Genomic DNA, 27,084 nt, shown 5'->3' with positions numbered 1-27,084 from the left:
GTGATCAGTGATATCTCTCTCATATACAGAGATGGGAAAATTCCATCTTGATTGTCTATGTCTCATAGCATGTTTCCCGACAAACCCAAAAACCACCTTTATAACTACCCTATTATGGAGTAGCGTTTGATAGTCTCTGAGTAGGTCGTTTCACATCTTGAATACATACAACAATCTCAGGTCTAAGGATATAACGTACATGATATGAATAGAGATAATAATGACATCTCACGTTGGGTCAGTCCAGCCCCATGTCATACATGTGCCCACATTATTAGTTTGACATCTCCATGTCTATGACTTGTGAAACATAGTCATCAACTAATAATGTGCTGATCCATTATTCATGTGTGTCCTCACACAAACTATGACTAAGGACAACATTAGAATAACCATTCAAGTAAAAGAGTTTCACAAACAATTCACATAATTGCTAATCGATACAGGTTGTCTTTAATGGAAATTCAATGAACTCATAATATATGATGGATACAAGGCAATATAATCATCTCTATGATTATCTCTAGGGCATACTCCTAACAATCTCCCACTTGCACTAGAGTTAATCCCAAAGATATCTAATACCCATAGCTCTTATGTGTGCCTCATGCTTAGGCTGTGGAAGAGCCTTTGTCAAAGGATCTGCAACATTCAAATCTATGTGTATCTTGCACATCTTGATCTCATCTCGTCTAATGAACTCTCAAATGAGGTGAAATTTCCGTAGTACATGTTTGCTCTTTTAGTGATTCCTTGGCTCCTTAGTCTGCGCAATTGCCCCATTGTTGTCACAATGTAGATTCAATGGGCTGGACGCATTCGGAAACACACCAAGTTCAATGAGGAACCTCCTCATCCAAACACCTTCCTTCATAGCTCCAGAAGCTGCAATGTACTCGACCTCTGTTGTAGAATCGGTCACCGTCTCCTGCTTGGAACTTTTCCAACTTACATCATCACCATTTATTGTGAACACAAAACCTGATTGAGACTGTGAATCATCCATGTCAGTTTGGAAGCTAGCATCAGTGTAACCATTTACAACGAGCTCCTCCTCACCTCCATAGATTAGGAACACATCTTTAGTCCTTCTCAAGTACTTAAGAATGTTTTTAACAAGTGTCCAGTGACTCTCTCCTGGATCAGCTTGGTACCTGCTCGCAACACTTAGAGCATATGAGACATCTGGGCGAGTACATATCATGGCGTACATGATGGAACCAATTGCCGAGGCATATGGAACCTTACTCATGTGCTTCCGCTCATCAGCTGTCGAAGGACACTGTTTATCGCTAAAGCGCATACCATGTGACATAGGCAAGAACCCTTTCTTAGACTGTTCCATGTTGAATCGTTTCAACACCTTGTCAATGTACGTATCTTGGCTTAATCCTATAAGCCTCTTTGATCTATCTCTATAGATCTTGATGCCCAAAATATATGCTGCTTCTCCTAAATCCTTCATAGAAAAACTATTATTCAATGAAGTCTTTATAGATTGCAACATAGGAATGTCATTCCTAATCAATAATATGTCATCCACATACAAGATCAAAAATACAACAGCGCTCCCACTTTCCTTCTTGTAAACACAAGGTTCTTCTTCATTCTGACGGAAGCCAAACCCTTTGACCACTTCATCAAAATGAATGTTCCAACACCGAGATGCTTGCTTTAACCCATAAATGGATTTCTGAAGCTTGCATATTTTTCCAGCATTGTTTGGATCAACAAAACCTTCGAGCTGTATCATATACACGTCCTCATCCAAATTTCCATTTAGAAAGGCTGTTTTAACATCTATCTGCCATATCTCATAATCGAAATAAGCAGTTATTGCTAGAATGATCCGGATAGATTTAAGCATCGCTACCGGCGAGAAAGTCTCGTCATAGTGAATTCCTTGAACTTGCCGAAAACCCTTTGCAACAAGTCAAGCTTTATAGATATGAACATTTCCATCCATATCCTTTTTCTTTTTATAGATCCATTTGCACTCTATGGGTCTAACCCCATCAGGCGGGTCAACCAAGTTCCAAACTTGATTGTTTCCCATGGAATCTATCTCGGATCTCATGGCACTTTGCCATTTCTCGAAATCTGGGTCCATCATTGCTTCCGCATAAGTCATAGGTTCATCATCGTCTAACAATAACAAATCCCCACGCAACTCACGGATTCTTGCTGACCTTCGTGGTTGTGGCGGTGTTTCTATTCCATGGGTATCTCAATTTGTTCTGCTACATTAGCATCACTCGTAGAGTCCTTCCCAACTGGCTCATCTTGAACTTCTTCAAGATACACCTTCTGTCCACTTTTCTCTCTTTTGAGAAACTCTTTCTCTAAGAAAACACCGTTCCGAGCAACAAACACTTTGCCCTCTGATCAGTTGTAGAAGTAATACCCTAAAGTTTCCTTTGGATATCCCACGAAAAAGCATTTGTCTGATTTGGGTGTTAGTTTATCTGTCATAAGTCGTTTGACATAAACTTCACAACCCCAAATTTTCAGAAAAGACAAACTGGGACTCTTACCAGTCCACATCTCATATGGTGTCTTAACTACTAACTTAGATGGTACCCTATTCAATGTGAAAGCGGTTGTTTCTAGAGCGTATCCCCAAAATGATAATGGTAGGTCTGACTAGCTCATCATAGATCAAACCATGTCCAACAAAGTCCGATTACGTCGCTCGGACATGCCATTTCTCTGAGGCATTCTAGGTGGCGTAAGCTGTGGAACAATTCCGCAACTCTTTAGATGATTGCTAAACTCGTGGCTCAAATATTCGCCTCCACGATCAGATCGCAAAGCCTTAATTTTCTTGCCACGTTGATTCTCTACTTCACTCTGAAACTCCTTGAACTTTTCAAATGTCTCAGACTTATGTTTCATTAAGTAGACATAGCCATATCTACTAAAGTCATTAGTGAAGGTTATGAAGTATTGGAATCCGCCTCTTGCTGTCGCACTCATTGGTCCGCATACATCAGTATGTATGAGTTCTAGCAAGTCTGCCTCCCTCTAAGGAAAACCTGTGAAAGGCGCCTTGGTCATCTTGCCCAGCAGGCAAGACTCACATGTCTCGTATGATTCAAAATCAAATGAAGTTAAAAGCCCATCAGAATGGAGCCTCTTCATGCGATTCTCACTTATATGACCTAAATGACAATGCCACATATAGGTAGGACTTAACTCATTAAGCCAAGGCCTTTTAGCACTTATATTACAGATAGGAGCAACTTCAAGATTTAAAATAAATAACCCATTCACAATGGATTCAGAAGCCACAAACATGTCATTTTTAGAGATCACACAACCATTGTCTTTACTCGCAAATGAATAACCATCTTTCATCAAAGATGAAGGTGACACAATGTTTCGACTTAAAATAGGAACAAAATAACAATTATTCAACTCCATAATAAATCATGACGGGAGGTGGAGTTGCATCGTCCCGACGTTCAACGCAGCAACTCTTGCATTATTGCCCACGCGGAAATCAACTTCTCCCTTTTCCACGCTTCTACTTCTTATCATTCCCTGCATCATATTGCAAATATGAGCAACCGATCTGGTATCAAATACCCAAGAATTAATATAAGAATTAGCAAGGAAAATGTCTGTAACATAAACAATAAGTGTACAAGCTGCGGGAGTACCTTTACTGCCGCGATCCTTAATGGATTCCAGGTACAGCTTGTAGTTCCTCTTCCAGTGACCTTTCCCATGACAATGAAAGCACTCAGCATCAGCAGGTGGTCTAGCCTTGGGCGCAGGTGGGTTTGGCTTAGAGATCTCATCTTTAGCCTTGCCCTTTTTCTTCTTCCAAGAATTGCCCTTCTTCTTAAACTTAGGCTTGTTTTGGACCGCCATCACATGGCTACTGCTAGCACCTTTCTTAATGTCAGCCTCTGCTGTTTTAAGCATGCCACATAACTCATTCAAGCCCTTCTCCGCCCCATGCATATGGTAGTTCGCAACAAAATTTCCATAGCTGGGCGGAAGAGACGCGAGAATAAAATCAGTAGCTAATTTAGGGCCAATTGGGAAGCCCAGCTTCTCCAACCTCTGAGTGTAACCAACCATTTTAATCACATGTGGCCCAACTGCTGCGCCCTCTGCTAGCTTGGTTTCAACAAAAGCCTTTGAGACATTGAACCTTTCAGTCCTGGCTTGAGTCTAGAACATATCATTGAGCACCACGATCATATCGTGCGCTGCATGGTTATTGTCAAACTGCAACTGTAGATCTGGTTCCATACAAGCAAGCATAAGGCAACTCACTTCAAGATCAGCATCACATGCTTTCTTGTAAGCGTTTTTCTCTGCAGCAGGTGCATTATCAGTAGGCTCATTTGGTAATGGGGTGTCTAGAATTTCTTCCTTTTTCTCTGCCCTGAGAACAATTCTCAGGTTGCGGATCCAATCTGCATAGTTTGTTCCATTCAACTTATCTTTCTCAAGAATTGAACGCAAAGTAAATGGTTGATTGCTAGGTGCCATTTATCTACAACAAAAGTAATGCAAAATACTAAGACAATGTATCCAAGATAGAGTAAACAATATTAAAACTTTAATATAATCTACTCCCACTAAAATCAATATCCCTCTATTGAAACTTAGTGATTCAAGACCCACAACTAACAAGTCTACTAGTGAGCTTTAGCATCACCGCTAGAAGACATGGTACATTGGTAAGCAACTCTTTGCTAATCATATCACATATGACTCTTGTTGTTGGGTAGCATCTCTATGCTTTGGTGCCCAACTACTCATGCTCCAAGGTCCCTAACCAGTTAGGATGACCTTGTTCAAGTAACCAACCCTTCTGTTGTAAGTATCCGATACGAACCTGTCTACTCAAGGAAAACCAGTGGCACCCTAATTTCATAGACCCACCACCGATTGTACAAGACACCTGACAGTGCAAGGTTTGGGGAAGCATTTTAACTTAAACATTGCCGAGGGATCATTCTACTTCACCATCGCATGTAGACAAAAAACATTATCGCACGTGAAAGTAGAATATAGTAAGAACGGCATTAGCACAGAGATATGACATGGTATAGTCCAATGTTCCTTTGGGGATCTCCATCTCCATCTCCATCGAACTATTCCTCATGATGATCTCCATCTCCATGATCCATGTATGCCATCCTTCAGTGATGAGTCCACCAAGACTAGCTATCACTAACGCAAGGCAGTGAAGAAGATTACATAGTCACGGATAGGATCATCACAGTTTGGCACGCAGGCCATTACATCAATTTGACAATATCTTAGTTGCTCCAGCCATATTGTCATACTCACGACATGCAAGCCATGAATTAATTACATCCATGCATCACATACACATAAGGGCTATACCAGTCATAAATTCCTGCAAAACAGAGTTAACCGATTCCGACGTCTAATCTTAAAACGCCAAAAACACCATCTTCCTGGCCTTTTTCGCAAATCTAATTTCAGCGAAAAAGGGAAAGCATGTGAGAATTGGATGTAAAAAAAATTTCTCTACAATTTTCATATAGAATTCGTCTCAATTCGAGGTCGTATGCAAAAGTTATGGTTGTTTTACCGAACAACACTTTTTCTTACACCCCGGCGCCCGACAGTAGATCCAATCTATCACCGTTTCACATCACATGCGCTCGACACCTAACCTAGGTTCGATTCAATCAATCTGATTGATCTCTATCTTGCCATGACTGGATTTACATGTATCACTTAACTCGGATGGTGGAATTCTGACCAGTATGAGTAGATCGTTACAAGACCAATACGGTAAATCACGAACCATGATTAGAGACTCATCTACAACCGCACATATCTCCATACGCACTCATCTGAACCTATAACGACGCAGTAATGGCTCTGATACCACTGTAGGGTTATGAGGATGCTACGCTAGCCAGAAAACAAAAATTTCAACCTCATAAACCAGGATCTACTGCTAGTTATAGATCACGGGATTACCACTAGAGGCGCAAGTGCAGCGGAAGCGACTCGATGTAGTCAAACGCATCGTAGCAGTGCCATGCAGTTGCGAGGTTGTCCGTCCGTCCATTCCCTTCGTGTGGTTCGTCCTTGTGCTCCATATGTAGCACCTCCGAGGTATCCACACGTACAGGGAGGAAGCGTTGCGCCTCCAGACTGCTAGGTCCGCAAGGAGCAGCAGATGCGGGCATAGGATGGGTGGCAACGGCTGCCAAAAGGCATGGATTGATTTGCCCCGTTGCCCCACCCCACATATTTATAGGCGTCCCTAATGAGCTCTCGAGTTGGAGGCCCATTAGTAACCCTAAGCCTTGTCTAATTCGGATCCAATCCGAACTAGGCTTCTAGCCCCTTAAGCGTGCGACCCTATGGGTTCACGCACACATAGACATGGCCCGAGTACTCCTACTCGCCCATTAGTTGATAGCGGCCTCTAGCAAGGCATGTCAACTCCTATGCGTACGCAAAGATCATATCAGATGAACCACCATAAAACCACATACTTGTTATTCCCTTGCCTCACGATATTTGGTCCAACTCATAGGTTAACACTTAACCCAAGCACGGCCATGCATTTCTTGATCTAATCATTAGAGTGATCAGTGATATCTCTCTCATATATAGAGAGGGGCAAATTCCATTTTGATTGTCTATGTCTCATAGCATGTTTCCCGACAAACCCGAAAACCACCTTTATAACTACCCTATTACGGAGTAGCGTTTGATAGTCCCTGAGTAGGTCATTTCACATCTTGAATACATACAACAATCTCAGGTCTAAGGATATAACGTACATGATATGAATAGAGATAATAATGACATCTCACGTTGGGTCAGTCCAGCCCCATTTCATACATGTGCCCACATTATTAGTTTGACATCTCCATGTCTATGACTTGTGAAACATAGTCATCAACTAATAATGTGTTGATCCATTATTCATGTGTGTCCTCACACAAACTCTGACCAGGGACAACATTAGAATAACCATTCAAGTAAAAGAGTTTCACAAACAATTCACATAATTGCTAATCGATACAGGTTGTCTTTAATGGAAATTCAATGAACTCATAATATATGATGGATACAAGGCAATATAATCATCTCTATGATTATCTCTAGGGCATACTCCTAACACTGCTATGCTATAGGACCCTGATAGAAGTCGAGTGATTACCTATCACTCGTGAGATATAGGAAAGATATTATTGTTGTTATTATCATATTACTATCGCATGGAATATATATGGATGATAATTGGAGACCGGGCATGATTGTACATTGGATTTGGACTTGGTTACGCAACTGAGCGAGGCTCTGGTTGTATTTGTCCTGCCTGAGTCGATTGAGGATCGTCCGTTGCTATGGATGGTAGTCAGGTCATAGACTTATTATCCTAAGCACATACTTGCTTATGGGAGCAGAAATACTTGTTACTCTCTTGTCATGGGTTCTGGCTCTTTTTGGACAGACTTTTAGGGGTGGATATTAGGTGGAGGTCTAAGCACCATACTGAGATCGGGTCTCAGGTGTTTGGGGCTTGGAGTCCAAGTTTGGATAGAACCTAGACCCCGTGACAGGAGTGGAACGGGTTGGTCTTGTTTATGCCTGGGGCACAAGTGGGGCATGTGTTTTGGGGTACCCAGTAGGGATATATTGATTCATGAATCGCCCTTTCTATGAGACGGTAATGACTTGGCTATGGTCTAGCACCGTAGTAAGAACTAGGAATATAAAAGATGGTAAAATGGTTCTGATTACTTACCACATGCTTGAAAGTAGCATATGTGCTTACCTAGAATGGTTAGCTAATCAACTAAAAATAACTGACTAAAAACTTGGAACATAAGGATGCACTATTAGTAATGCTCCCTACAAATGTAATAAACCAGCAAGCCAAATAAGCCTTGCACATCCTTGGAGTCTTTTATTTTTCTCCCAGTCGAGTAAGTTTTGCTTTGTACAATCGAGTACTCAGGGTTTTATTCCCCCTGTTGCAGGTGACAGGTGGATGCTAGAGCTGACTCTTGTGTGTGGAAACCTCCTAGTGGGCTCAGAGAGGATTTCTTTCACGCTGTGATCATAGTGTTTATTTATAACCCTCACTAAAGGTTCTATAAGAAAAGATATAAAATCTGCTAGCATATCTTATATATAAACGACCACTATGTTAATGATTTACCATGTCATTAAATTAATCTTTGTTTCCTGCTGTAACTTTGATCATATGTTTATTTTCCGCTGCAAGATAAAACTTGTGAACCTGAAATGCATAAACTCGTTTACATGCCAACTATTTTTTATTTCGCCGTTGCATTCAACTTGTTGAAGTACTCTGATGTTGTAATAAAGTGATGTAAAAATGGCTAAGAATGTTGTAAGCTTTATCCTCTTATTTATGATCCTGACGAAAAATGTGGATTCTTGAGCTCTCTCTTTGGGTGGGTTCGACAGAACGGTGTGATTTAGTGCACTCTCTTGGGTACATAGTGTCTAATGGAGGACAGGTACTCTTGGAATGACATTAGATTAGGCGGTTCTGCTATAGGTGGTATCAAAGCATAAATGAGGAGATAAAGCTTCAAAACCCTTTTCTAAATTAAAGTGTGATAACATATTTTTGTAGAAAGTTAGAGCGTTTGCAAAGAAGTATATAAGTAGCCCTATTGCTATGGTTAAGTATTCGAAATAGATTTAACTAGGCTTTCTTCGGTGGACTAACTCTTGCGTAGTATATAATCCTTAAGTCAGACGCGCTGGTACTGCCTTAGTCAGTCGTGCCAGTATTGCTCACTGGTGCGCCTATTCGTAGGTGCCACGCGTGCCGCAAAGTGTGCTGACTACCCAGGTCCTTGTTCATAAGTTACTGCTGTAGAGTGCCTTTGTGTTTTGCGTTTGCCTATGGTTCATGCCTACCGTGGCTCACTGTTTTCCATGCTCCCTTTCTACGCTCTTGTCGAACCTCTACCCTGTAGTCAGTACTAGTCCTTTATGGCCTCAGGACACTGCTCATCTCATGCGCATAAAAATCCTACCACTTTCCTTTTATTGGTCTCCACACCAGACTCAATGGTGGACTGCGCCAGGACCAATGACTACTCTGCCATTACAAAAGGCCTAGCCTAGCCACTTGGTACCACCACTCGGTGCGTCTTAGCTCACCTAGTCTTTCTCCCTGAACAAGCTTCTCGCTCGATCCTTCCTTGTAACCACCATCCACCAAGGATGGCAGGAGCATGGGTTAGCAGTTATGCCTAAACACTGAGGGTTTTCCCAAAATCCTGTATGCCACCTTGCAAAAACTCAGAGTCAAGGATCGCCTCGAGTATGAGGGTCATGAGCATGAGAAACATGGCACTAAGCGATGTGAGGTCACCGTCTACATTGGGAAGAGTGAGGAGTTCCTCGATATCACTAAAGCCTAGAATGTGACCAGCAACTGGGTTTTGCTTCGTCGACACCTACCAAGTTGTGGCCCACAAAGCCTTGCGGCATCTTTGCCTAGATCTATGAAGAGCCCATTACTTGTACCCCCATGAAGTTCTTTCCACCTTTGGAAAAGAATCGACTGGGTATGGAGGGCTCACATGGAGGCTTTGCAAGGGCAGGATGCGTAAGAAGACAGCCCAACTATGGTACATCTGACCACGTATTTGATTGCTCTAGATGTGCAGTATGACCGGTAGGCCTTGGAGCTAAGGAAGTGCCTCTGCCGAGTCGAGGAAGCCGAGATCTTCTCTAGGATTCTCGAAGTGCAACTTGCTGAGGCGCACGCCAATGTAGGTAGTCGCAGAAACTCATGAGACTGCCTATGGTAGAAGCCCTAAAGGAAGCCAAAGATTGGCACACCCAGCAGCTAGAGGATGCTTATCTAGTCACAAGGGTCAAGCATAGGACGCTTACCACTGAAAAGGTAGGAACCCTTGGTCTTGGAGGGAATCCCTGTCCACCCACCGGAAAGGAGAACCGGTGTTGTAGTACCACCAACACCTCCACCCTCGGAGGTATCAAAAGTAGAGTCCTTGCTTCCCCTCACTCAGCCACCACCACAAGAGGAGGCAGATCCTTAGCCAGTGTAGAAGAACAACCAACCGAGCCCGAGAATGAAGCCATTTGGTCCGACAAAGTAGATGAGTTGTCCTAGGGGACATGTACCCATAGTTAGTAGTGCTTTTCATCATTGTCCTCTAGTGTTGTAATCTTTCCGTTGTATTTCATCCGTAGATGTTAAGAATCAGTTGGGTCATAGGAGGCAAACGATGTGTCGAGAATGGGAGTGAGTGCCTGTATGTTGTACCCAACGTGCATTTTGCTTTATCCATTGTGTTTGTTATGTCGATTTACCCTTAGACCTCGTTAGACTTACTTAGGGTTCTCGAGGCAAAAATCAAGCGGGTTACAAGAAAAGCAACCATTCAGATGCAAGCAGACCAGCTATGATTGGATGATAGAGAACACTATATCAATTAATTGTGGATGTCGCAGCAGAACACTTAAATTTCCTTAAAAATTAAATCCATTGTGGGATTTGATTTCCTGCCCCCTTGCCATGAAAGGAACCCATGTTGTCCGAATCTTACCATGCAATCCTCCCCTGGTTTCATGGTCAGTGACCCCACTGCTTTCATTGCATGTAAGTTGGTAAAGTTGCCTGGTTAAATGCTTATGGTGCCATGACGAAATCGAGGGCCCCTGTGGAATAGCTACCACATGGCGACGCTGCTCAGCATGCACTGGTATCAAGGTGGTTAACCAAGCACCTTTGCCAAGTTACACCACCGTATCGCTCTCGCAACAAAATATTCTCCTTTAGGAAAAATATCCTTGTGTTCTAATAGAAAATCCACAATGGGTTGATGAAGTAGTGCTTTTTCAAAGCAACTGAGTTAATACGGTTTCTGAAGAGAGAAGAGCAACAAGGAAAGGTTAGTATTCGAGTAGTCTGGAGTGATTGAAACGCTTAAATTGACGCCATGTCCCTAATCCCAGTGTCCAGTTTGACCGCGCTACACACGCATCGACACCTGCGGATGCTGTCGATACCAGGACCCACTTGCGTTCAGCTCTCATTTGGCTATGCCACACTCGCCTTATTCACTCGCACAGTTCGTTTTCTCTCCTTTTCCCACACCCTGTCGACTCTCGACTCTCACCCTCGCCCCTAGTACCGGACCCCTCCTTTTTCTTCTTTTGGGCCACGGCCGCTCGCACGCCTCCTCATCGAGCGAACCCCTCTCCCCTCCTTTTTCCTCCCACCACTCAAGCTTGCGCAAGGAGTGCACCATGGCCGACGCTCTCCCCACCTCGTGACCCGCCAGTGTTTCCCTTCCACGCCGCCTCCACTTCCCGGTTGCATGGGTGCGCCCGAGTTAGCTACATTTACTCCACACCCATGCAACTAACAAAGCGCACAGCAGACCGCATGCAAATTAAAGCCATGTGCACAGCCAGTGGCCACTCACCCATGCTCCTTTTCCTGCACACTGGTGACATCCTCTCAGTGTCACGCCGCTGTCTCCTCTGCACCACCACCCACTGCATGTCGCGCCACCGCCCCATGACACCGCTCGTGATGTCACCTCCATTGGCCTGATGTTGCCGCTGCTGTCCCCCATGAACCTGATTCCCTCAGCCCCCGATGCTGCTCAGTGCCACCGATAATGGTGCGCACCCACCCTCTAAACCCGCCATCAATCGCCTATAAAACGCCCCCCTGGCTCTCCCTTCACAACAAGACACTCCACACTCAACACTAATCACCCACATAAGCCCCCTATTCAAATGCCAACCTATTTCAACATTTTAAGAAAAAGGCTAAGATAAGTGCTGCAAGCTGCATACTATCGAAGAAAACATCAAGCAGGAGCCAGAGTACATTGTCAGAAGCAAGAAGCTGACACTCTCAAGATGTGCTTAGATGAAGATGAGCTCACTATGACCATCTTTGCTATCCTAATTCCTACTCTGGTGGCATCAATCATATTGTATATCCTTGTAATACGCCCGCTACCCTACGAGAGGCCCTGAGATAGTTGTTGAAATAAGAAGAGTTGAATAAATATTCAAGTTTTGTGGATTTATTCAAATTTTGAGGACATAGGGCCTGTCCACAACTTGACTACGCATGATTAAGTTATTTCTTACATTCACCAAATAAATAGCAGCGCAATTCCTATACCAGCTATATTGTGATGTGAGGTCCTTTGCAATTGTCATTGTGGTTAAGTTTTTACGTAGCTAGCATAGTACCAGTGCTAGGTATCCATGTGAGTTCCTTGTCAGTAATAACTAAATAAAGTTCGGACAGGCAGCACTTTAACATTTATGAGGGATACTATGGTGGCTGTAATATGCAATATTATTTTTACTGAATCTGTCGTGGGCTATCATTCTATGTGGAACCATTTCACGTGGTAGTACTTAGACCATATATATATGGCAGTGATAATGCATTTGTATGGTTATATGCCTGCTACCACCGTGTCCTCCCATACTCGTCTTCGAAGCAAGGTACACATATTTGTTGCTAGGTGCGGCCTCATCCCCGCGGCGTTGATCGCGGATCTCCTAGAAGGAAACAATGCCACGTGGCACCAGGTTCATCGTGGCGACTGCTCCCCTCATGCGATCCGTGGCCCTGCTCCCTTCAGCGGAGCGTGCCGCGGAGCCGGTCGTCGACGAGGTGGTGCTGCGCGTCCACACCACCCTAGGAGGCGGAGCGCCGCCGCCAAGATGTCATCTGCTACCTCAGACGACTCCTCGGCTCCTCCCTCGGCTACGAGGTGCGTCCGCTCCTGCTCACTTGATTTGGATCGGCTCCAATCACTCCCCTCCCCCTCACACACCCCCCGCTTCATCGCCACTCCGCCTCTCCCCGTCCGCGTGACTCCCCGCCGTCCTGCCCCACCCGCTCGATTCCCCACGACGCAGGTCGCTCCACCCTTTTCACCTCCACTGACGGCGGTGCCCCGATCCGGCAGGGACAAGGGTGAATCGGGCCTTTGGTGGTGGTCTGGGCGGTCTCTCTATTGGCGGCGGCGGCGATGCGAGGGGGCGTTGTTACCACCAATCTCGTCGTCATAGTCGCGGACGTGGGGCTTGTCGGCAGTAAAATAGGTCCTGCTTAGTTGGATGCGGCGGCGGCCCTACGTAGGAATGGGTCATGGCGTGACCTCCACGATGAATGCCAAGTGAAGATGACGCTAGACCGAGTGAAGACAGCCGGCTCCCAAAGGATGTCAACAGCATCGGCCGCAGCTTCGCGCGCATCACCTACTGCGGCCTCTTCGTTCTCGCCATCTTCGCCACCTAGGTGCCCCATGAGGTCGCCCATCGCGGTGTCCCTGCCATGAGCAGTGCTTGGCAGCGGCACCTCGCTGCAGACTACGGAGTCCAAGAGGGGAGGCTAGAGAGCAGAACCTGATGGCTGCCACCACCAGAAGACTTCAATGGCGACCTATCCAACGACTGCCCAAGATCAGTGAAGTAAGGAAAAACTCTCCTTTTTTTGTTCTTTTTGGTCTCTACCAAGAAATGTCTTTCAATTGATGAAATGTACCTTGTTGCTTACTCGTTGTGCCGAATAGATGGACAGGACATGGATCCACTCGTTGTGTCCAATAGATGGACAGGACATCGATCCTGGGCAATGCAATTGACTAAAAATGAAGGAGCTGGATAAAATCAAGCTGCAGGCATGAGGAGATCATTGGACATATTGTCAGTAATGCAATCTGGAGCCTGAAAATCATAGGCAATATATATATCGTAAATGTGTATAGTCATTATCGTAAATCTGGAGCCTGAGATTATGGTAACTTCCTCATAAGTGATTTACTATAGCATTATGGTAAGTATCATCTTGAATTATAGTAACCCATGTATCGTAAATGTGTATTGTCATTATCGTAAATTGGTACAAACATTATCGTAAATCAAGGTGGCCATAGAATAAGTTATTCTGTGGCTATATATATATATATATATATATATATATATATATATATATATATATATATATATATATATATTTACACCTTTCAAGGTCAGCATTTAGCTTTGTTCATCTAAGATTCTGATTTTGGATTTGGTATTGTTTGGCCGCATTGTCAGTAATGCAATCTGGAGCCTGAGAATCCTTCGCAATATATCCAAGTGATATGCACCTGTCATGGACCTGCAATTAGAAGCTCTCACCTGTTCATACCAAATTGGTGTCTCACACTGTCTACTCTTACACAAAGGTGAAAGAGAGCTCTGAAATTATCCTTCAGTATTAGCACCATATCATGTCAAGTGCAGCTCATCGATGTCTGCTTTTTCATCATGCTTTGCTATGATTTTAATTCATATAGTCTCTTGAGAACTCCTGAATTTTGATGGCACAGCTAAGTTCACTAGCAAAAAAAGTACATTTAATCATTTTAGAACGGTGTGACTTTAGAAGGAGTAGAGGGGGAATAAGACGTATCACAACCCTTTAGCACCATAGAGGTTAAAGGCGACAAACTCGTTTTGGTGAGCTTAATGGAATGCAGCCGAAGCTCTATTTTTTATTATATTTTTATTCCAGTTTTGCAGTAGAGCACACACCAACAGACTAACATACCAAACTGCAGGTTTTAGTGTGTCCGAAAAATAGATTTGAGTTAACTTATCCTTTGCTTCTCATTTTTGGCTTTATTAAGATAAGGAAAATAAAGCAGTGAAGTAGTTGTGGATTCCTCTGAATGAAGGAGTAAAACATAATCAATATGCAGTTAGAAGCTCTCAGGTGTCTCTTCAGTTTCTGGCGATGAGTCACCGGTCCTAGATGGGGATTCATGTGAGTTCAAAGTGGAGAAAAACTTTGATGGTAATGGGAATAAGGAAAAGAACACGTCTCAGAAGATCAGTACAGGTGACAACTTTGCTTCTTCAGAAGACCATTTTTCATCTAGAAGATACTTTTCCAGTCTCGCTGCCCCCAATAATACTTGTTAGCCTGTATGTGTATCCTATGCAATCTTATCATTGTTTCGGAATAAATATTTTAATATTTTCTTTTGTGCTTGTGTCTCTGATATTTACACAATACACAATTCCTTGAATTTGTCACAAGATAGCTATGAGATTCCTGGAATGCTGCTCCACCTGTAAAAGTGACAAATACTTATATTGATGCCCTATTGGCCGTCTCAAACTTAGTCATGCCTATCACTTATCTGTATAGTAAAAAAACAAATATAAAATAAAAGGTTTTGGTAACCCACTTGAGTTTGGCAATTATTCAGTGTTTTGTGTGATGCTTATTTCCATACTCTTTGTCGGACAGTGAGAAGTTCTAAATTATGAACTCATTTGGATAGAACAAAGTTATATATTCAATTAGGACAAGAGAGAACTTATACACCTTCCAAATTTACACTAAAATTTATACAACTTTCAATTTATACAGTGGAGCATATATTTCTTTCTCAAACACGCAGGAGAGCTGCGTATCATTTCATTAAAAGGAGAAGAAAGAGTTGTACATAGACCCAGACACACACACACCTCCTAAAAACTTGATAAACTGATCACCTGAAAATTTTAAAAGAAACGACCGGACCAAAACAAATAGCCCCTAAGAGACCCCCCTGGCAGTGAGGAGGGAGAGGCTCTTCGCTCCTGCCAAACACCATAACTCGGCTTCTTCCTTTGCAAGGAGCAGCGCTGTGTCCAGTCTGGGGGTGGCTCCATTGAAAACACAATCATTTCTATGCCTCCAAATGGTCCATGCACCAAGCGGATGAGGGTGTTCAACCCTTTCCTTCTGTCACCGTCTACAACAGCTTCTGCTTTTATCCACCAGTCCTCCCAGGAGAGTTCTGTTGCTTGTGGGGTGAGAATAGAGAGTCCAACACGATGCAAAAGAGAATACCAAAACTGTCTTGCAAACACACAGCCAATGAGAAGGTGTTGAATGGCCTCATCTTTTTGGTCACACAATGGGCATTCGCTTGGATGGGGAAGGCCGCGCGCGGACCAATCTGTCTACTGTCCAGCTGCGATTATGAGCAATCATCCACAAAAAGAACCGACACTTTGGAGGGGCCCATGTTTTCCAAATACGTTCGTAAGGCCCAAAGCTAACAACACCCTGAAAAAGAGCATCATAGGCTGACTTTGCTGTGTATTCTGCTGACGCTGTAAAGCGCCAAACTATTTGAATCGATGCTTCTGGTCGATCTCAAATTGTTTGTCGCTGGTTGAATGGAAAACCTAAAACCTGGAAATTGGTAAAGACAGGATAGCTATTTTTATTTTGCCTTCATAACTCACCCGAAGTTGTCAGTGAACCTCAAATTGGCAACCTGTACAGTACAGTCAGTCTTAGTTAATGAGAATCTGTATGGCCCATATGCATTCAGAGTTTATAATAGATAGTTAGCTAACTGAATGCTGCATAGTGGATGCATCCATCATCAGATACCAGCGCAATTTAAGGTATTTGATTTTATTTTATCAGGTTGGTTGCCGGGAAAACTAAAACAATCATATTGTTTGTTGCACGAGAAAACGAAATGGTCTTTAGTATAACTCAGCTTCTAAAACAGAGAAAAATTCTAAGTAATAAAAAGGTTGTGAATATCAAAAACAGAGAAAATAATTATCAAGAAAGGAAAAAGAAATTAGCTTCTCCCGTCATGTGAAGCCACCTGCTGCAAGTTGCTATCCCTTCCTGATGATAAGAACACCTACCTTTTTGTTACTTGTGCAGTTGTGCTTCTTTATGAGTTGCTTTTCAGTTGTCTTTCTTAGTTCTACTTGTCATAGCCAGATAGCCTTCAAACATGCTTTCTCATGGTATGATTACTTTTTTTTCAATGATCTGACAGAACTTCCAATTGGCTCTATGTCCACCTGTTGAACTTTATAAAGACAAGCTAACAATTATTACTTTGCCATCACCACAATGTACCTCCACTATCAGCCCACAAATTTGTTTGAAATTTCTGTTTATTTCTATATTTCAGGGTTTTCTGCTTTGGGTTAGCAAGAAGAAACCGCTTACTTTTGACTCAAATTTGGTTTGTACCTCAACCATCAAAATTTAGTCCTTAAATTGTTGTATAGCCTGCAATGTAGTATTATCTTATCTACAATAATTCATCAGGACAGGAGACATAAAATCTAGAACTGAATTTTCATGTTGCATCTTATGGTTTGTTCTGAATTTTGATTGCTGCAAACTTGCCTAAATGTAGAATCCTAAAATGGTCAAAATTGTTTGCATTGTGCAAAATAGGATTTAGCAATCTATATTTCCTATATTAACGGATCAAATAGTAGTTGTAGATATTTAACAAATTGATCTCTGAATGTCAGCTCGAGCAGAGCGCTCAATTTCAGTGTGCATCTCAAGTACAAGGCTATAGAAATTGTGGAAAATCTACCATGTTGCAAGTAAGCTTCACCGATGTTTTTGAAAATCAACATCGCATGACAAATGTATCCAGAAAATTGCTCAGATACTGTACATGAGACTATGTTAATTTTCACTTTACTGTCAAACATTTTGAAAAAGGAGAATTTGTCAACTGTCAGTTGAATATACAAGAACAAGAGTGAGCTGGCAAACAAGAGCGCACGTCCTATATCGGCGCGGCGGCTCCCCAGCGCGGCGGTGTGCTGGCGCCCTATCTCTCTACCCCAAAGGCGAGGCAGCCACAACCGGCGACGGTGGTTCCGCACGGAGGAAAGAACCGGCTGCTGTGGTTGCGTACTGAAGCTAGGGTTGGCGGCGGCGTGACACATAGAGGCAACGCTAATCGGTGGTCGTTGTGCACGGAGGCTCAAAGGGGAAGGCCACGCCCATAACCCCATCAGTGCTCGCCACCCCCTGTAGGTGCTCATGTAAGTTTCTGGTTCCTTTTGCTTCGAATTTTACAAAAACGCTAGCTAAATAAACTGTTTTTGTCCCCCATGTTAGTAGGTGTTGGGTGAATTTTGGTGCTGTGCATATTTGTATTTACCATTCCAATAGGTGTTTATGGTAGGGATTCAATTGGCAGCACCAGGTGCAATCACAATTACAGTCAACAAATAGATCGATTGGACTTAACACCACACACACACCTAATTCTCATTGGACATAACACAAGAATGGACTAGTGGGTGTAACATACGAAGAACTATTTCTCACCAAAAAGGAAACTACAAATTCAAGGGATGGTCCCTCTCAAAACAATTGTTCAGTTGCCTAGGCAGCTAAAAAAATACTTCTCGTTGTTCCCATGATGGTCATCAGTTAGGGCAGCTGTCTCAACGCCGGCGGTGGCACCAGCATAAGGGGAAAGCAAAACTTGCGTATGGAATCAAAACTTACACGTTAACATAAGGGGAAAGCAACGCAACACCTACGCACACACACCTATACAAACGAGAAGGTACACAACTAACCTTTTTTTTCTTTAGCTGTCTTTTAGACCTCCGACGTTGCTGTCTCTCATGTACTGTCCCCTCAACTATAGCTAGAGGCGAAGGGTAGGGAAGACAACCAGAGAGAGGAATGTCTAATTAGGGATGGGAACAGCGTAAGTGAAAGGGGAACGGTAAACAATCAAACACCTAGAACTGAAGCTGCACTCTCCCCACGCTGCCTCTTCCTTGGCCGGCTAGAGGAAGCTCCTTCCATGTGCCATCAATGTGTGCCTGTACACGTTCGGAGCACAACAAAAATTATATACTGACGAGACGAAGGTTAGGAGAGGAGAGGACCGACGCAAATAAAAGGAAAAGAAAATAAGAGAATAGGAAGCCAGATGTATAGGAGCAAGGGCACGAACAAGGCCGCAGGCACCACTTCCTAGGATCGAGATCATGCGCTAAACACATATAGGCACAGCGGAACGATTTGGTCGGACATGATCACTACACGTGTATATGCACAAAGTATGCCTGATACGTTTATATGCACATGCTAACTAAGTGAGCTCATGTATATGCACATGCTAATTAAGTGAGCTCAAATTCAAAGCTTTGCCCAGCCACTCGCTACGTTCATAGTTAGGCGTTAATTTTATAAAATCTTTCATTATGATAGGTTCACAGCACAGACCTACTATGTCGTGCTTCCTATGCAGTCTGTTCTGGTTACGCCATTATCCATGCCTGGAAAATGCCACGGCATCTATGCTAGTGGTTTTAGTGTAACAAAGGCCAGGAACAACAACACAAGCTACTGCAGGGGTGAATTATATGAACTACAAGGAGGGCACTTGCAAGCAATGGGAGGAAGCGATGAAGCACCGGGAGGCACACCACATGCTTATATAGGCAAGAGCTAGAGGCTTGGATGAGGCTTGGGTGCCTCTGCCACCACCGGGTGCAAGGACCTCATCAATGGGAGTGGGGTCCAACCTAAATAAGGTGTGCATGCACGCTTGGATGGTTGTGTGAGTACAAATGCCGATGCATGTTCCTCGAAGAGGGACGGTTCTTCATGCACTGATAGCAAGGAGGCTAATCACTAGATGGACCCACCTACTCTCACCTATGCTGTGCGTGTGAATTTTTTTAACCGAAGGCACATGAAGCTTAACATGCATGGTGTAAAAGAAGTACTATTTTACCTCCAACAAAATATTTAAGAGGCACTATTAGGTAGCTACGGTGCACATGTTCATGGTAAATCTGAATGGCAAGAACACCTACAATTTTTAAATAGTCTAGGGAACACTCGTGCATGCAGGAAAGTTTACCACATTATCTTGAGCTACCTGTAAATTTTTAACCACGGGGGATGTAAATCCCTGCTAACTGGTAAATTTTCTGTAGGCAAAGAGGCCCTTGCTATGGTCTCACCTGGGGTTGCTGCTACGGTGCATATATTCATGGTAAATTTGGATGGTAAGAGCACCTATACTTTTTATATAGCCTAGGGAGCACTTGTGCATGCAAGAAAATTTACCACATTGGCTAAAAGGACCACAGGCCTCACCTGGGGTTGCTTCCTTCCCTATAAAAACTGGGTGCCAGTAAGTTCCTCTATGTAAAAGGATAAGGCAGAGTGATGTAAATTTCCATGGTAACTTCCTGCATGCAAAGGACACCTACAGTTTTAGATGGTGCTGGCATGCATGCTCAATCAATTTTTCATCTGCTCCATTCAATGCATCCACTTTCTTTAGCCTACATCCCTGTTCGGCTTGCCCCATATTCGGCTTGTTCGACTTCTTTTTTCAATCGAAACAGTGTTTTCTCTCTCACAACAATTTAATCGGAACAGTGTTTTTCAGCCAGTTTCAGCCAAAATTCTGCCAGCCGAACGGGGCCTACCATGGCATGCATGGAGGTACGATTTCATGTGGGTCATGGAGGCACTACTTCATTTAGGTCGTGACATTTCTATCTAACATACCAACTAAATGGAACATACGTGGACACCCTGGGAGGCTGCCTTGACGGCGTGGCTTCATATTTGCACATGTTCATGGTAAATTTGAATGGTAAGAACACCTACAATTTTTTAAATAGGCTAGAGAACACTCGTGCATGCAGGAAAGTTTATCACATTGTCTTGAGCTACCTGTAAATTTTTTACCATGGATGATGTAAATCCCTGCTGACCAGTAAATTTTCTGCAGGCAAAGAGGCCCTTGCTATGGTCTCACCTGGGGTTGCTGCTACGGTGCACATATTCACGGTAAATCTGAATGGTAAAAGTACTTACACTTTTTATATAGCCTAGAGAACACCTGTGCATGCATGAAAATTTACTACATTGGCTAAAAGGACCACAGGCCTCACCTGGGGTTGCATCCTTCCCTGTAAAAACTGGGTGTCAGTAAGTTCCTCTATGTAAAAGGACAAGACACAGTGATGTAAATTCCCATGGTAAATTCCTGCATGCAAAGGACACCTACAGTTTTAGACGGTGCTTGCATGTATGCTCAATCAATTTTTCATCTGCTCCATTCAAATGCATCCACTTGCTTCAGCCTACCATGGCATGCATGGAGGTACGACTTCATGTGGGTCATGGAGGCACTACTTCATCTGGGTCGTAGAATTTCTACCTAACGAATCAACTAAATGGAACATACGTGGATACCTTGGGAGGCCGCCTCGACGGCGTGCCTTCATATTTTAAATTGTATGGGTGACAGGTGACCCACCCTTGGGTGGGGCATATGCCGATCTAGAACTTGGAGTTCTAAAGCATAATCTGATCCGGGCTTATACAATCTTTGTTGTTAGTCATATGTTTTTAACAGTCTTGCGAAAAACAATGATAGCTCAGTCATACATGGTGATGGCGAGAACATAAGATGCTTTCAGTGATGATGTATAAAATCTTTGTAAAAAAGATGCATCACCATACTGCTATTTCGTTCATAGATTCTTTGTTTTGTGGATACCTGTTTTTTTAGCATGCAAAGCCTACGCACCATAGCCTTTGAGAAGTTCCATGATTTTTAGAGAAGTTCCAATTGAATGGTTGTCTAACATAAACCTCAATGTATCGCCCTTTTCACTTGCTCCTTCGATGATCCGTAGGAACATAAAAAGATCTTCTTAGTGCCATTTCCTTTCGCTGCTGCTACAATGCAGTTTGTACAAACATAGATAACATTCCAGTTCGGTGGTAAACCCATATTCGGGTGTCAGCATTCAGATTTATTAAAAGCAAAGCTTCAGTCTAGATTCTTAATGTTTGGTTCATGCTTAATTCCTACATATGAGTTGTAAACAATGATCTTAGTGAATAAACCTTCTCCCACAAATACTTATGTGCGGGCTGCCACGTGCCAAATGTCTTACCATCTTTTCGAAGAAAATGCTTTTTAATGTCATTATTATTTCTAAGTTGTAATAGCCTGTCCAGTTCTTCTTACTCCATACTTGCAGTTAAACCTGCTACCAATGGTTGCAAGGTCTGCCCATTGCCGAATGCACATGCCAGGATCTGAAGAAAGTTTATATTTAGATGTAAATTTAGGTATGGAGCTGCTACTTAGATTTCGAGTTGTTTAATGGATTAGATACGTGTTCAAGTTCTAGAATTAAATCACTTTTATGAAGTCGTCATATCACAGCCTGTTCGTTTGGCTGGGCTTGTTCGTTGCTGGATCGTGAAGAAGTGTTGTTGGCTGGTTTGGTGTGAGAGAAAAATACTGTTCCGGCTGGAAATTTACGATCGTTTACGAGGGAATAATCCCAGCCGAACAGGCTGTCAATAGTTCTGCTAACATACAGAGCGATTTGTACTACCATAAGATATATGGTAAAAAATGTGACCCCACTAAATCATAGAGTGACATCATCCTACCACATGAATAATTGCACTTTTAGTTTGTTTCAACGTTCTTCTAGAGAGAAATGTACTGTCATTAATTTGTACTGATTCTAGAGAGTGACCCTGAAACTAATGTTCTCATAGCGTGCCTACAACATATCTGCATCCATTGCTCCTGACTTTACATTCTGAATCGGCCCAAATACTCATCCTTGGTTTTTGCACGTTAGGACCGGCAACCTGACAGTACACAATTGCTTGCGTCCTACAAGGTACCCAGAGCAGCCAAGTAGGTTCCAAAATGATTTGACAACCAAGCAGCAGGATTGTCTTTGTTGTATTTTAGTGCAGACACAATGCCAGCCATTTTCAGAACATGCATTGGCACAGTTACTATTTGTAATTTATATAAGCATGCCCATTGTATTCCGAATCCATTATATAGCTACACCAGTTAATTGTTTGTTGATGTACTGTCAATGATAACTCTGATCACGTTCTATGCTTCCTACTATGTAATCTTTATCATTATCTGTGGTGATGGTGACCAAGGGCGCTGTACTGTCCTTTACATTTCCAAATATGGAACATATATAATATATATATTATATGTACCTATGTATACAGGAAAAAGTCTACGTCTTCTCGGGGGTACCGTTATAACTGCGACCTCGGCGACTTCTTCCACGGGCGCTAGCAGAGGGAGAGAAAAGGGAGCAGAGGAGCGGCAGATGGCCTCGCAAACTACCGCCGAAGATGCCATGCCTTCCGCGGAGCTACGGCGACGGCTGTCCCACGCGGGAGTTCCGCCGCGCGCTCGAGTCCTTCCTCCTCGACGGCAACGGCTTCGGGTCTGCCGAGCCGGCGCCGCTCCCTGCCGACGTTACTGCGCTCTACGACGTCGTCTTCGAACATTTCGACGCCGACCACAGCGGCCCCGTCGACCGCGCCGAGTTCCGTGACGAGATGCGCCGCATCATGCTCGCGGTCGCCGACGGGCTCGGCTCCCAGCTGCTCCAGGTCGCCGTCGGCGACAAGGGCGGGAGCTTCCTGCCGCCGAGATCGCCGCCAGGGTCGAAGCCGACCGCAAGGCCGAGGCCGAGGCGGCCGCGGCCGCGGCCGCGGTAGCCGCCGCCGCCGCGCCCAAGTGACGACGTGTCCACGTGATGACGCGGACCGGTGGCCGGTGGCCTTGTGGTGTGTCGGCTCTGGACCTTTGATGCGGGTTCGAGCGGCGCCGCCGGCTTACGCGGGTTAGCCTCGTGAACCCGTTGCGGGAGTGCGGTGTGTCAGGCAGGCTGGCGGTGCGGGCCTGCCAAGCGGGCTGACGGCGCGGCCCGCGCCGTTTGCATGTCTACACGGAGGCGCCCGCGCTCGGAGCATCAGGTCCGCCGCCGACTTCCGCGAGGGAACCCAGGGGCCGAGGCTCGGTAGTCAGAGGCCAACAAGTTGGAGACAGTGGCGGCGGTGGAGTAGGACGAGCCGACGCGAGACTCCTCGTAGGAACAGGACGACGGGGAGGTGGCGCAGCTAAATCGCCTTGAGCGGCATGCTCATCAGCAAGGCTGCCAAGGAGCTTGCGGATGCCGGCGCTCGAGGTGCGGCTCGGCGAGCTCTCAGCTGACGCCACCATGCTCGCGGACGATGAGCACAGGGTGCTGCTCGCGGCCGTCTTGGCCCTGCTCAAGGCTACGGAGGAGCACGCCAGGCTGCTCAAAGCCGCGGAAGAGAACGCCCAGGCGGCGGTCGCGTGAGGCCAGGGCCAGCCGCGGTTCGAGCCTTCCAGGCGGCGGACGTGGAGAACGGCTTTCCCTTTACCTCTGAAGTAGTGAAGTTGCCGCTGCTGTCTTGTCTGCACGTCCGTCCTTATCCTGTCTATCACCCACGGTGTGCATCCAGTGAACCACAACAAGCTCCATGCCCATTACGTTCTTTAGTGAATGTCCACATGGACGACGAGCGGTTGAAGGAGGCTCTGGTTGGTCATTGGTGGGCCCTCGTGCCATAGTGGCACCGGATTCCAGCTAGACTGCCGTATGAGCAAAACCACCTAACAAAACATGATAAGGAGTTATTTGAATGGTATTGTATAGTTTAAGGTACACAATATCCGATTTCGTAGACTACCTGCACTAGTAAAAAAAAGCTTCTATTCTCGGCTGCCAATCCCTCTTTATTCCCGGTTACGCAAGCCGGGAATAGGAGTTCGGGAATAAAGGGTTAGTAGTCGGGAATAAAAGTGGATCCTGACTAAAAAGGTAGCCACGCCAGCGCCTGGGCTGACCCCTTTATTCACGATTGGTATTATCAACCGGGACTAAAGGGTCTTTTTTTTCTTTTCCTACTTATTTCAATTGATGATTCTTTTTTGTTTTAATTTGGTTTTTGAATACGCATTATTCGCTGCAAAGTAATATGCGTATACGCACGCGTACTATAAAGTTTTCGCTCGATCAATGCACGCAAGCAACACAAGTAAAAGTAAACTAAAATATAATATTACATTTCATCGTCACATGTAAAGTTTGCATTAATTGTACATTTCATCATCACATGTTCTTTGGATCAATAAGAAATTTGGCTTTCATCATCACATATTTGGGTCATAGTAAAACTCGCCGCCGAGAGTTAAGACCTGATCATTCAGAAATCCACCTATTGTCTCTTGGATTGCTTTGAGATGGTGTGTGTCCAGGGTTTTTTTTTTTCCTTCAACCAACGAGTCTTCAATTTGAGATATGAGATAAAGAAAAAGTATATATATATATATATATATATATATATATATATATATATATATATATATATATATATATATATGTATGTATCAAGAATAATGATAAATAAATTGTATCTATCACGAGTATACATTAATTGATATATATATATACACATTTCATACATACATAATTTCATACATATATACATTAATACACATATCGTCAATATAATTCATAAATATAATAAATATAATATATATATATCGCCGGTTTAGAATTAATGGAGTGTTGGCGACGGGCGGTGGTGGACAGCGGCGCTGGATCGAGGCACGGGGGCTCCTGGGCGGGCGCGGCGTCGTCGGGGCTACTCCGGCGAGGTGTGGGTGGGCGTCGGGATGCCCTCCGGTGAGGAAGAAGGCGCGGCGTTGGGCCGGGGTGGCCCGGGAAAGCGAAATCGGCGGCGGCGTGGCGCGCGCGCGGCGTCGGGGGCAGCCAGGGGCTCCTCCTTGAGGGGCGTGGCGTCGGGGCTACTCCGGCGAGGTGGGCGGGCGTCGGGGTGCCCTCCTGTGAGGAAGGCGGTGTCGGGGGTGGCCGGGAAGGCGAAATCGGCGGCGGCGTGGCGCGCACGCAGCGTCGGGGGTGGCCAGAGGCTCCTCGGTGAGGGGCGCGGCGTCGGGGCTACTCCGACGAGGTGGGCGAGCCTCGGGGTGCCCTCGGTGAGGAAGGCGGCGTCGGGGGTGGCCTGGGGAGGGGAATCGGCGGCGGCGGAGCTCTGGGGACGCGCTGAAGACGAAGATGATCGATGAGGAGGAAGAGAGAATGGAGGCGGCAGGTATATAGGAGAGGGACCTTTAGTCCCGGCTCCATCCGTCGCCCGGGACTAGAGCACCTTTAGTCCCGGCTCCTGCCACCAGCCAGGACTAAAGGGGGACCTTTAGTCCCGGCTGTTGGAAGGAGCCGGGACTAAAGGATTTTTTGGCGGGCCGCCAAATGCAGCCCACCTTTAGTCCCAGCTGGTGGCAGGAGCCAGGACTAAAGGTGGGCTACATTTTCATTTTCCGCCAACTTTTAAGCAGATCAGTTTATTTTATATATGTTTTGTATTTAAATGTTTAAGTCTTATTATTTGCGCAGTAAATTCAATACTAGGCATAATTTTTTTAGAAAAAGTAATAAACTTTATTTTCATTTACTGCACAAAAAAAATATGTGACCTAAACTATTGTGTTTTTTATTATAAATGTTGAGCATAATGCAACTAATACTCACTATTTTCGTTAATGCAAAAATGTAGACTTTAATTGAAATTATTAAATTTATTGGTTTTCGACAGGAAATTAGTTTTCATGTAATTGTAACGTAAATCTTTAGGTTCTTCATTAATCATTGTATAATTAATCGGTGAGTTCGGGCGGAAATTCAATTAAAGTTAAAAAAGTACCAAACCACATCAGAAAAATCTCAAACTTGGTGGTGGCTACACACAGGGCATTTGTAGTCTTGAGAAAAAGTTTGAGACCAATCCGGCACTGGAAAGCAAATGGACTTCAGAGTCCCAGAGAACCTAGGTGTATAGATAGGGTTCGACCAAAATGTTCTATATACCTCTGTGAAGCACATCGACTCCGCCTATGTTGAAATGGCTTGAAATTTTTTTGGCAGTCATTTACATCCAAAATATGGCCCCACACAAGATCTTAGATTTTTCTGATAATTATTTTTATTATTACATTTTTCTTTGTGCCGCGTGAGACGAAATACGGTGAATTACATATTGAAAACAATATAATTTTGCATCAACCTCCACAAATATTTGTCTCCTAGGGCACAATAGACCATTTGGTAAAGTTTGGCACCATTCCGGATCATTTAGGGGGTGGACCCAGTTCAATGTATAATTAATCGGTGAATTCGCGCGAAAAATTCAATTAAAGTGAAAAAAGTACCAAACCACCTCAGAAAAATCTCAAACTTGGTGGTGGCTACACATAAGGCATTTGAAGTCTTGAGAAAAAGTTTCAGCCCAATCCGGCACTAGAAAGCACATGGACCTCAGAATCCCAGAGAACCTAGGTATATAGATAGGGTTCGACGAAAGGTTCT

The 27,084-nt window shown here is 44.2% G+C and overlaps 2 long non-coding RNA genes and 2 pseudogenes across 3 annotated transcripts; 3 read left to right on the top strand and 1 right to left on the bottom strand.

Annotated features, from left to right (window-relative positions):
- Positions 1-3,548: 3,548 nt before the first annotated feature.
- On the bottom strand, positions 3,549-4,473 carry LOC136530712 (uncharacterized; annotated as a pseudogene).
- Positions 4,474-12,537: 8,064 nt separating this feature from the next.
- LOC136530713 (uncharacterized) lies at positions 12,538-13,917 on the top strand. Of its 2 annotated transcripts, none has more exons than XR_010777845.1 (3): positions 12,538-12,782; positions 12,981-13,485; positions 13,587-13,917. It is a non-coding gene; the product is annotated as an uncharacterized lncRNA (long non-coding RNA). The 2 variants fall into 2 exon arrangements; XR_010777844.1 differs by having other exon boundaries at positions 12,931-13,485.
- Positions 13,918-14,148: 231 nt separating this feature from the next.
- Positions 14,149-17,092, top strand: LOC136530714 (uncharacterized). Its single transcript, XR_010777846.1, has 3 exons — positions 14,149-14,243; positions 14,760-14,899; positions 16,998-17,092. It is a non-coding gene; the product is annotated as an uncharacterized lncRNA (long non-coding RNA).
- A 5,742-nt stretch (positions 17,093-22,834) lies between these two features.
- LOC136530710 (uncharacterized) lies at positions 22,835-24,290 on the top strand (annotated as a pseudogene).
- Positions 24,291-27,084: the final 2,794 nt, after the last annotated feature.

The sequence above is a fragment of the Miscanthus floridulus genome, unplaced genomic scaffold (genome assembly GCF_019320115.1).
Source record: "Miscanthus floridulus cultivar M001 unplaced genomic scaffold, ASM1932011v1 fs_182_1_2, whole genome shotgun sequence".
In the NCBI taxonomy this organism is placed as follows: domain Eukaryota; kingdom Viridiplantae; phylum Streptophyta; class Magnoliopsida; order Poales; family Poaceae; genus Miscanthus; species Miscanthus floridulus.
This window is presented reverse-complemented; position numbering and strand designations above follow the sequence as displayed.